Below are 12,940 nucleotides of genomic sequence, written 5' to 3'. Positions count from 1 at the left end.
TTGGAAGATCACCCAATTTCACCATTGAGACTTCCTCCTGGATACAAAAAACTCGTGCCAAGTCCTTCGTTGGTTGAGAATACAGCTGGCCCGCTCAAGTGGTCAGTTGAAGCGTCAGTCATTGAAAATGAACCTACTGAATCCAGACCGGACGAAAGTCCAAAGGTCGAAACGGCAGTTGACCCGGTTCTTCCTTCAGAAATTTCATCTTCAAATGACATCGTCATTGAAGATTCATCTTCAAATGACACCCTCACTGAAGAGAATAAGGATGACACCATCCAGATTCTTTTCATCAACACAGACTCTGACGAGCATCAGGGCAATCCGCCCATTCCGTTATCGCAGGAAGGAACATCGTCAGGGTCATATCCAGTCGTGTATTCGGTCCCACCACCAAGCAACCTGGTTGTGTCCTTTGATTGGAACCAACTAGGCAGACCCCGGTTGCCAGCCAGTGTACCATTCAGAATCATAGTCCAAATATACAGGATGGTGATGGCTGTCACTATCATTGATGAAGGGGCATCTGTGAGTATCCTTTCCTCTGTTGCTTGGAAAGCACTGGGTTCCCCGGCGCTTTTGCCTAAGATAAGAAATCTCTCGGGTTTCGATAAAGGAACCAGTCGACCATTAGGGATCCTCCCCAATGTGCCTATAACATTGAAAGGGAAGACTGTTCAAATGAATGTGATGGTCGTTCAAGGACCCTTGGATTATAACCTACTCCTTGGAAGAGACTATATATATTGCATGGGAGCAATAGTCTCCTCACTCTTTAGAGTAATGTGTTTTCCACACGAAGGAAGAATGGTCAAGCTCGTAGACCAACTTTCATTTCCGGGATCACGCATCGCAAATAGTCACATACCAACCCTGAATGGTCTATTCAATCAAGAAATGTCTCCACCCCCAGTCCTTCTTCCCGATGAGTGCGAGTGATTCGGAAAGATGGGACTGGAACCCAGGGGGCATGCATCCTGGTCTGCCTAGGGCAGAGAAAACTTTGGGTATAAGATAGAATTTCCGCGAGAGAATATGACTAGTCCGTACCCCGTCTGTGGATGGAAGAGGGGTTGTTCTAGAATAGGATTCTTTTGTCAAGGTTACGTGTTTGACAAGAGTCATTCACCCTTGTCTATTTCGGTAGACAGTGCCGAGGAAATGCTTTGTTTGAAAGATTAACGAAACAATCTTTGGGTAACCAGAAAGAGGCAAGCCTCCCTCAATAACACAAATGTTTTGTCTTTGAGTAGTGTTCTTCTCTTGTCGCAAGTAGCCGCTCTCTTGTCGCAAGTAGCTGTTCTCTTGCGATCTTGCGAAAGATCTGTTAAAAGTTGGGCTGACGAGAAGACAAGTATCGCATAAGACCCGTTAAAAATAACGAGAAGACAAGTATCGTTAACATTAGACTGGCAAGACGACAAGTAGCTGTGAACACCCAAAGAAAAGCAGAGGTGGGAAGGAGGAGGGGCAGCCTTGAAATTGTATTTTATACCTGGGGGCATGCAACCCTTTTGGAGTGCAAGCAAAGAGCGGTTATTTATCTGTTTTTTGGATTAGTCATTTCCGAACTTGCATAAAGAAAGGATATGGAGTAAAGCTTAGTGAAGATGAAACTCCTTAAAAAATAGAGATCTCACAGGGGACATTTCTTATCTTATGACTGGTATATCGAGCAGTTTTAGCATAAAGTTCATGCTCGTTAAAAAATAAACGCAAGATCCGAGCAGTTTTAACGCGATCTTCATGCTCGTTAAAAAATAAATAAAAGCAGTGAGCAATGTTTCCCCCAGAGTTTAAGCTCATTTTTAAATAAAAAATGAACCTATTCCGGTAAATAACCTCTGTGATCGTAAATTTATCAGCCATAAAAAGCCTTGGTCGTGTTTGCACCTGCCGCCTCCACTTTCATTTGGCCGATCGTTCACCTCCATATGATTGTTTACCCATTTTGAGGAACAGCTGCGAAGAGTGATTTCACCTAGCCATCCTTGTGACACTGTCGTGATTGGAAAAATTCCAACCTATACCTGGAATCTGCTGCTATCCCTGTTTATCACTCGTTCCTCAAAAGACGAGTCTTCTTTGAGCTCTTTTCAACTGACTCGTAAAATATGAAAAGATTGCCGAGTTTTGGCCTTCCAGCTCGTTAAAGGGACCGGAAGAGCTATCCCTCCTCTAGATTTTAATCTTTTTGGACCTGAGGGATTATTGCACAAAAAGGTCGAGCGCTTGTTTTATTCGGCTCGTTAAAATTATCGAAAACTCATCCCTTTTGTATTGTTTTATACTTTTTCGGACTCAAGGGATTAGATGACAAAAAAGTAATTTTGGAGTTAACTTTTTGTACCTTTTCAGACTCTCTAAAAATGAAAAGGATCGAGTTTTCCTTGTCGTTAGACTCGTTAAAATGATTAAATAGCGACAAACTTGTCTTTAGACGAGAACGAGTTTCCCTATCGCTAGGCTCGTTAAAACATAGCGATGGGCTTGCCCGAAGGGCAGGTTATAGAACAAGCATATGTTATCATCCTCAAGCTTGACAAAAATAAAGAGGTACTGGTCAGAAATGACTGGGGAAAATTTGGGAGAACCTCAAAGCTTTAATGGTAGCAAGTCGCTCTTGAACATGACACTTTTCCTCCGTACCATATCGGGTTGGGTTGTTTCATTCACCGGTCTCGTCACCATGGTCTCGCCAAATCATCCAGTTTTGGGGTAATGCTACCGATCCATCACATCAGTGTCATTATATGTTCAAGAGATGTTGTTCAGAAAGAGTCAACCGTGTCCCATCCACTGCCATACATTATCCTTCATCCATCCATGACCGCCACCCTGAATCATATGTCACAGATTGTTTTCACCTCCATTAAAATCGTTAGCTCCGTTTCGTGTCACTGATGTGGGATTCATTAAGGCCCTCCTTTGATGGATCGCTTCTTGTCGACTTCAGCTCATTATCCAAGAAGTTGATCTAGGAACACCCCCCTCAGTACTTTGAAGCTTGCATGCCTCAATGGCAAGTTTCTCACTTCCGGCAACAGGTATACATCAATGACCTTCGACCGAAAGATTTTGCGTGGTGTTCGACACCGAGTCCTTTATTCACACCACGTGAATTGTACTGTCGTACCTTGAGGGTCATTATCATTATCGGTGATTCCTCTCGCGCTTGTTAACGGTTTACATCATTGACCGGTAATCAAGCGATGTCTTTCCATGTTCGACTTCAGCGCAATTCTCACATGGATCGAATTGTACTTAGAGTGAAGATCGAACGAGTTTGAAGACCCCGGATCTAGTTTCATCCATCCGGGTTGCGATATATATTCAGGAAATATAAAGACATTTGACATGTACATCATTGCAGCAGATGATCATCCTACTCAAAGGATGATAATTTCAGCAGAGAGTTATCAGTCTACCATCAGACGATTGTCTGTTCTATGTACAGAAAAATGAATTTATAAAGCTGAGCATGGGAATGCCCGCCTCAGCTAGATCATGAAAGCAGAATGAAAAATAATGTATTGTATTGTATTTTATTACAGGTCACCTCTCAGCGATTGAATGAACTTCGGATCCTCCGGATAAAGCATTTCACCCGATAAAACGACCTCATACTTTAAGGGGCAACTGTTATAGACATTTTTGTGCCTTACAGCATGAAGCATGAAATGTCCATAATCTAAGGGATCTAAAGTCCCTAAACATGTTGTTCCTACCCCTAGAGGAACAAGGTCAGCAAACCACAGCACTGAATAAAAGTTCTCCACCTGAAAACACTCAAAAACAAGGCAATTCTGGATCATGTCAACTGCTCCACTGAGAATCTGCGCTGAATGTCAAGTGCTCCACTGCCTACCTACGTTGAATGTCAACTGCAAAGAAGGCTACCTGCGCTGGGCGAGTTTGGACATGTGGCACAGTCATTCCTCAAGGTGTCAATGCCCCAAAATGACACTTCGATCAAGGAATTCGACTGGTGATGAGTAAGAGGGTCTAGATCTCCAAGTGGAAGCAAGAACCTCCAAGTGGACTCAAGAACTTAAGAATAACTGAAGTGAGAGAGGACACTAGTCAGCTCTCAAGCTGACTCATCCTTTCTCCAAAAATCCTATATATAGATCTCTCTCATGAGGTCTAGGGAGGCTGGAATTTTGTGAATGTAAAGAATTGTTGTTGGTTTGAGTTTAGAACTATTGGGTGATTTGCTTTGAAGGAGGCGAAGAGGAGATTTCTTTCTGCTGGGAGGTAAGGCTGGATTGGGCCTTTTATGGTTGTATCACTTCCTGAACTTTACTTCTTCCATTAATAAAGCATTTGAGGTTCTTCTATATACATGTGTTTCAATGGTGTGTTGTTATACTTGTGTATTTGATTTATTCTAATCCTTGAATCAATTATGAATGTATGCTTCTTGTAGTTTCCCTCTCTTTCCATTTTGCAGGATCTTGGTGTAGCTGGGCCAGTGAAAGAGCAAGGAGCTGGGAGCAAGCAGCAAAGAGAGAAGATTGGATCAATCATTAGCGGAAGACATCGGTTAGTGGACCTCTTTCTCCCCTCTTTTACATCTCATAAAGAAGTAATCTCGAATAGCTTTGCTTTGATTGTTGCTAAGGAACTATCACCCTTAGAGTGGGATAGGGTCATTCCGTATTGGATACTTTTCCCAACAACACCATGGGCACCCTTCAATTATCCTTGCATTCATTAGTGCATCGTGTTCTTCTTTGTATGGTACGCTCCCTTGTTTAGTAAGGTGTAGTCGCAGCCATGGTAGAAGGGTCGCAACTTCTTCTAATGCAGTAGTAGGGTCGTCCAGACTTTGTCCCATCGTGCTTAGTTTCTCAGCATAACCTGCTTGCATGACTTTACTAAATTCTTCATCCGATGTCATGCTTTTCTTCCTCAGTCATGCCCAATCTTCGTTAAGTTCATGAAGTTTCAATCTTCCCCTCCGAATTGCTTCCTATATCTGCCTAATTCCTTTACCCAGGTCCTCACTTCCTAGCCTAACTGTGGGAGCTGTGGTCTGTGGATTCTTCTCTGCTCTACCATTTTCATCTTTTCCCATCAGTGTTGGGGTCATTTTCGTGCTCCGGTTTTTTCTTATTACCCTATAGGCCCATTGAACCTCTGGTACACACAAGTCCTAGTCAGTTCGTCTCACCTGGTGAACTTTGTTCATGATTCTGCATAGCTTTTTGAATGCTCTGTCATGGAATATTTGTGGTGTGCATCGCACGTCTGGTTTTGATGTTTGATCCTTAGTCTGGGATATGTTCGCACTGCACACGTCTGCACCCATCGACATAGGTGGGCACACAAACTGCTTTGTCATGGTTTCCTAGCTCTTGTTCAATGCTCAAGACTTCCAAACCACCGGCACATTCGCGCCAGTTTCCAATAGTCTTTTGATGTGTACTCCACCATCGTGCAGGTGTCACATGCAATGCCCATCCCAGCACATCGTATCATTGATGTTATGGTATTTCACTTTCAAATTCATCTAATAATTCATCCACTCTTGTTACCCCATCATATGTTGGCAGTTCCCTTGCTTCACTCATCACGCATCGTAGTGATATAATCATCATGTTATAATTCAGCGTTGTCACATCGTGCAACCGATTCTGCTAGCATTCTATTTCTTCATCTAAATCTAAAGTATAGGAACTGTCGTGCTCCCATGAGATTCTTCCATTTGCAATCAGGTTCACCTAATCCTAGTGTTGTGTCGTTATCTGGTAAATGCAATCTAGCTCATTGTCGTTGTCATCATCGCGGACAGGTTTAGTGTAGCGCACTCCTTTGGCTGGATCTAGCGGGACTACTAATTGTAGGGAATTTTTATCGAATATCGTCTTTCCCTTCTTCAGTTTGATGACTCCATTCATATCAGTGGCCCAATCTATTCCTAGCAACGCGGGATAAGGATTGCTGTCATCAACAATCTCTATCACTTCAAAGTCCGTCTGCGTGCTTGTGCCTTCAATATCCACTATTACCCCTTGTAACCTCCCCATGGGAAAGATTTTTTATTGGTTCACCATCCGTAATTGAATAGGGGACCACTGTAATGTGGGCCTACCTATGCGTTCCCATGTCTGGGCACCTAGTGATCAGTTCTTGTAGTCCTTTAACTTCCTTGTTATCATGTAGTAGCTTCATGCATGTCTCTAAAAAGGTAGTAAGCATAGAAGGTTCCATTCTAGGCTTTGGTTGATCCTTACTACCTAAAGTACAGGCCTCCACAAAGCTCTTCTTAGCTTCCATAAACATCTCCAATGCGAGTTCCAAGTCAAACTCAGGTTCCTTTGTAGGAGCCTTGTGAACCCATGTATCTTCCTTGGGCTACTTCCCCTTATCTTCCCTTGTAGTCGCACCACTTCGGAGCACCATATTCACATTTGGGTCCTCTTTTTGTGGTTCAAAACTCATCATTTGAATATTCTGCATCGGAGTGAGCTGAAGTGCTCCTTTTTCATGCATTTGCACGATCAACGTAGGACAATCTATTTCTTCATGATCGAATTGAGCATAGTATGAACAAGATAGTCTCGTCAGGTTGGTACAATCACAGGCGTAGTGCCCTGGTCCTCCGCAATTGTCACAAATTAGGTTTCCGTAGCCCCTTCCTGGTCCCATTCCCAGTTGGCCCTGAAATCCAGTGCGCGCTATCCCTGTGGCTGGGTCGAGACATCGGGTTTCCATTTTCATTCTATATGCTAGGGTCCACTACATCATCAACTCGTAGCTATGATAAGTATGCTCGTCGTGGCCCACTGACCTATAGAAATTATAAAACAGTGGCTGTGCAGTCTATGTATACTTCTGCAGCAGGTGACAATTTACTGTCGTGTGCTTTCCTCCTATCTAACAGATTATGCACCATACCACAGGTGCTGCACTTGGCCCTGTCTGTGCCTCTAGTCTCAACAGCAATGGCCCACCTCCTACCAAGTAGTTCATGAATACTAGATAGTGGTCTTTGTCATGGCCCTAGCCTTTGCATTTTATGCACCACACCTCTTTGTGTGCCTCCAGCCATGGCACCCTATCCTGCTTCAAACTCTACATCTCTAAGCAAATATTCTGTAGTTGCACATGGATCTATTGGATTCCCAATCCCAGATCCTGTATCAATGTTTCATGCAACCTCATTTCCATTTCCAACGCCTCGTCCTAGGTTGAAATCTTCTACTATGACAACGTTGTCCTCAGGTGTGGTGTTAAATATGACAACAAACTGTGCACGGTGCTGCACATCTGTTAGCATCATATTAGCCTTGCAGATCATACTCTTTAGCCTCTGAACCAGATCGTAGAGGGTCTCGCCTGGAATTATCATGATATCTTTAAATTCAATGATTTTCTATGTGTTTGATTTCAGTCGGCTAAATTATCTGTTTAGCGCATTCTGGATCTCTATTATTCCTGCATTTGGGTGATCATTCGAGTGCTTGATATACCATGTAAATGCGTGATCTTGCAATGCTCTAAACAACGTGCCCTTCTTGATGTTATCATCTGTGACTCCTTGTGCTTCCCATACTGCTCTTACCATGAACCAAAACTGGTCTTGATCCTCATTCCCTACTCCTCTAAATATGGGTAGCTTGATCACACTCGCCATGCTTAGATATCTGCAGAGTTCTGTTTTCCTATTTCATGAACTCGTGAAGCTTCTGATCGAACCAATCTTCAATTTCCTTCTTCATAGGATTCCAGTTTTCTGACATCAGACATCCCTTAGGCAGATCCCGATCCTGGAAATGGAACCATTTGTTGGCTACTTAGGGCCTAATCCAGGTTCAACAGTGAGCTTAGCCAAGCAAATCCTAGTACTACGGCCCTTTCGACAACAGTCTGTGGGACGCAGACTGAGGTCTCACCCGATGTAGTATGGGAGGGTGTTGGAACTAGGCTTCCGCACCCTAGGGATGTCTTGATGAGTTCTTGGAAGTTTGTGAACTAATGCCACTCGCTTTCGCTGCTCCACACAGCCGATTGTCCCTCACATAGCTCTGTAAAGAGCGTGAAGAGACACTCTCTAAATCCTTGATCCTTACTGTGTTATTATTATAGATCTTAACTTAATCATGTGGGCCCAATATTCTTATTAACCATTCACCATTCATAACAAGTGTGTGCAATAATAAACTATAAAGAAATGCAAAGATATAATAGAAGCATAAACATACAACTCTATGAGTAGATGCACAATATTTTAGAATCAACTTATCTTTTATTAGTCCTCTGTTTCAGTACAATCCCAACTCCACCCTGCGCACTCAGCTATAGGGGTCCACGCACACAGCTACAGAGCCTCTTCCTATTCCTACAACCCAAGACTTGGACTTACAGACTCAAAGCGAATTCCTTATTCAGAAACCCATAGCACTTAAGATCAAGACTAGAAAAAACTTACTTCTACACTTAGAGACTCTTTCTATTTATACATTCTCATGGTCTGCGGACTCTGGGTTGGTTGACGCATTCTATATTAAATAACAATATTTTAGGGCGAACAACCCTAGACTCTCACACTCCGCACCTGCATTTTGCAGGGTATTTACATTACATTTACCAAAACTCAGCTTTAAGGCCCAAAAACTTGCTATGGGGAGATTTGTTGCCCAACAACAAGTACCTGCAATCATAAACAAAGGACAAAAGCCAATAAAAGCAAGAGAATTATCTATTATAAGAAAATGGAATCGAAAGAATTTACACATATAATAATCATATATAAAGAAGAGAATATGGGAAAAGGTGTAAATGACTTTATTAAGTAGAAGGAAGAGTTACAACCATGCAGTCTGATCCAATGTAACTCCTCCAGCTTTAGTTCCATCCAACATCACGTCAAAATAACAACACTCCAGAAACATAACAATACTTTCTTACAATCTCAAACCTCACACCAATAGTATCTCCTTACAAATTCTCAAATTCCATCCCTTGATCACTTAGATAAGTGCTTAATTTATAGGAAAATGGAGGTGGTTTGGTCATAAATGAGGGTATTGAATGGCCTTCCAAACATAGATTAAGTTTTGATGGAGGAAGAGATGAGAGGATAGGAGGTTACTTCACTCGTTTCCTATCCAATTTCGAGCTCATAGGAGATGATAAGTTTGGGAATCTTCTAGAATTCTCCAAAACATAAGAATATTTCGAGAACCCTATGAAGAATTTGCTCAATCTCACCCAGTGCAGGTCAAAGTGGGCCTAAGTGCACTTAAATGCACCCTTGCATGGGCCTACCTACACTGAAGTGCATTTACCCCTAACCAAGGCTATGTTAGTCCCCCAAGGAGGCATTTCTAGAGGGCTTTATGTCAGGATAATTTCAGGGAAGGAGGCATTTATGGAGGGTTTCAGGTCAGGAAAATTTGAGGGAAGGAGGCATTCAAAGTGATGACCTGTCTAGGGCATGTAGCAATTGGATTAGGGTTTGATGAGCTCTAATAGTACTCATCTAAATGTTGGGAATGATGTGCCCCAATGGATCTATAACAGCTGCCTCCTAAAGCATGAAGTCAAAAATGATAATGTCGAGTGATATGCTTTACGATGTGATGTGGAGGTTCTAAAGCAAATGCTCACCTAGATCAATTACAATACATAATATCATGATATTTTGGATTTTTCATGAATTGTTAAGGGAAGGCATACCCATGCTCAGCATATAAACTTTCATTACAAGTACATAGATAGTTGTTATAGACATTCTTGTGCCTTACAGCTCTAAGCATGAAATGTCCATAAACCAAGGGATCCTATGTCCCTAAAAGTGTTGTTCCAGCTCCTAAAGAAACAAGGTCAACAAATTACAGCTTCTCCCAGAAGTTCTCCACTAGAAACTGCTCAGAACTAGTCAAATCAGGATCATTTCAGTTGCTCCACTAGCTAGCTGCGTTGCAAAGCACCCAAATACACTAGCTAGGTGCGTTGCAACGCACCTAAATGCACTACCAAGGTGCGTTGAGCGGGAAATGACAAGTGGCAAAGTCATTCCACGAGGTGGAGAGACAATGGAAGCTTCCAGAATCTTCCCCAGTGACACTTGCCTCACTGAATTCGACCAGTGATGAGTAAGAGGCTCTCAGTCTCCAACTGGAAGCAAGAACTGACAGAGAGAAGCCACTAATCAATTCATGAGCTGACTCATCCTCTTTGCATACATCTATATATGGATCCCTCACCAAGAGATCCAAGAGGCTGGAATTTTGTACATTGCAGAGAATTGCTGTTGGTTTTGGGATAGATATCAGAGTATTGGGTGATTTATGCTTTGATGGAGGTGAAGAGGGGATTCTATGCTGGGAGGTTGATGCTAGATCAGGAATCATCGGTTGTAACTCCTCCTGGATCTTCTTGTTTTATCAATAAAACTATTTGAGTTTCTCCTACATGCTTGTGTATCATTGATGTTTGTTACATTTGTATGTTTAGCTTAAATCTGATCCTAAGCTATTTATGAATATAAATCCATGTCTTTGTGTAGTTTCCTTCTTCTGTGATCTTGCAGGAACTTGGTGACGCTGGGCAAGTAAGGGAGCAGGTAGCTGGAAGCTGTCAAAGAGGAGAGAGATTGGATCAAAAGACTAGCGCAAGACACAGGTTGGTTCATCCTATTCCTCTTCGTTTATAGTTCATAAAGAAGAAAACGAAAGTAGTTTTCCCTATTTGTTTCTGAGGTCACTATCACACCTTAGTGGGATAGGGTCGTTCTGAATAGACACTTTTCCCGTTAACAAAATGGTGACTCCGCTGGGGATCGTGTCTAGTTAGTTTGTTTGTGTTTCTCTTGTTGTTTGTTTCATAAACTTAGAAGTAGTGAATCGAACTACAAATGCAAAGTAGACATCTGCTGCTTCAATCCATTCACTGGATCTGTTTATGATTTGAACAGCTGATTCACAAATGATCTGATTACCCTTTGTGATAGCTCTTAAACCTCTTTTAAATCAACTCTCTGATTGTGCATTACTGATTGCTTTTACTCGGCCAAAAACCATAGATTAAACTGCAAATCGTGACCCAGAACCCGGGTAGAATTCTCATTTCTGCCCCAGCGCAGGCTCTATGAAGAGATCCTGCATTTCAGCGCAGTTCCCGAGAGGGAAACCTGTGTTGCAATCCAGTTTCTCTGTGTAGCAGGTGCGTTGATCAGCCTAAAAGAAACTGTATGTGTTTTTGTGTGTTTGTTGCGTCATTTACAGTTTCCCATTGCAAAAGTAGAATAGCCATACTGTCGTCCTTTGATTTAGATCTGTCGTAAGTGTCGATTTTGATCTTAGGAGAAAGTTTATTTGCTGTTGACAGTTGATTATGCTTTTACTTTTGCCTTTGGCTTGAATTTGTAAATTTCTAGTGTCGAAACAAGTGTTTATTTCAAAATCATAAAGTGTCGTAATCGTCTCTACCTTTTGATTTCGAAAAGAAGCTTGTTTGTGTTTTTCACTTGAAAACAAATTCAAATTTGTACAACAACTTTCTTTTTAGGCATCAATATTAAGAAAGTGAAAAACAAATACATGCACATGTGCATTTGCATATTGACAGTCTGTCTGCCTTGATTTAGGAAAAGTGCATTTACAGTGTGCTCTTTGCTCTTTGAGAAAAGATTGTGTCTTTCTTTTCCCCTTGTAGCTAGGATTTTCATTGTTGAAAAGAGATAAAAGCTTGCTTATCATCTTTAGATTGCATTTTAGGAATTACATCTACATCTCGTGGTGATCCCAAAAGGCAAACTTCTAAGAAAGATCAACTTAAAATAAATTGAATGAATCTAACAACGCTTTGGAACTTAACGCACAACATTTAGAGGTCTAGGCTAGAGACATACTCCGGCGTCGTAAAGCCTGGTAACTGTTGTCCTCACTGATGGTTGGGTGATTCCTCCACTTTGAGACGATAAGTACCAGTAGAGACTTGTGCTCCCACGTACCGTCGAGTATATATTGGGAGACCCCTATAGGCTTAAAACCTTTATCCATAGGAGGCCGTGTCAGCCGCCCTATTGATCGCAATGCACCGAACACAACATTCTGGAAGATTGACTGCCATACCGTAAAAAGTATTTTGCAGTTTTGCGATTGGTTTGGTACTCCCTCTACCTAGACCTCCAGAGCAGTCCCTTTCGTTCCTTTTCAGACTCCTTAACGGAAAAGGTCCATCTGAGCACTTGTCACTTCAGGCTCATTAAAAATCGAAGGAGACTAGAGTCATCTTTTGTTTTTTCTCGACTCTTTAAAACTGAAAAAACAAGTTGTGTCAAAGCATGTTAAAATTTATTTTAAACAGAATATTCATCCCCTTTTCCTACATTGATATTTGGGTTGAGAAAATGGAGCCTACCAACCAAGGAATTCCCCTTGGTGGAAATCCTAGTCCCTTCTCCTCTTGGGGAGATGTTGGTGCGCCCCATATGGCCACATTGTCACTTCCAGGACTGACAATTGGCTTGCCAGTATGGCTCTTCTCAACCAATGTCGTTCAGAACACCACTATTCCTGAACAATCGAATCAGCAATTAGACGAGTCCAGAGTTACCCACCAGCCTTCTACTTCCTCTAATTCTTCCTCTCCTCCTTCTTCTTCGCTTGACGGGACTGGTAAAGCTAAAAACCAAGTTCCTAAGGAGAAGAAGGAAAAGAAGAAGAAAGAGAAAAAGAAGAAGGAGCCAAAGGCGAATGGGGGAAAATGAGTGTCGTCTAACGAAAATCCACACACAGCACCGACCAGGCCTAAATCGCCATGTGTCATTTGCAGAGGAGACCACTTTCACAGAGATTGTCCTTGCATCCCCTGGATACTAAGGGATTGGTCTCCTCGTTTTCACAATCCGGTGTCATCAACCTCTGGAGATCATGTTGAAAGCACACCGTCAACTAGTGAAAGTGAAGCCCCAGGACGAAAA

The sequence above is a fragment of the Pinus tabuliformis genome, chromosome 8 (assembly GCF_031772625.1).
Source record: "Pinus tabuliformis cultivar Carrire ecotype Pingquan chromosome 8, CPIR1, whole genome shotgun sequence".
NCBI classification, from domain to species: domain Eukaryota; kingdom Viridiplantae; phylum Streptophyta; class Pinopsida; order Pinales; family Pinaceae; genus Pinus; species Pinus tabuliformis.
Note: the sequence above shows the minus strand (reverse complement) of the source record.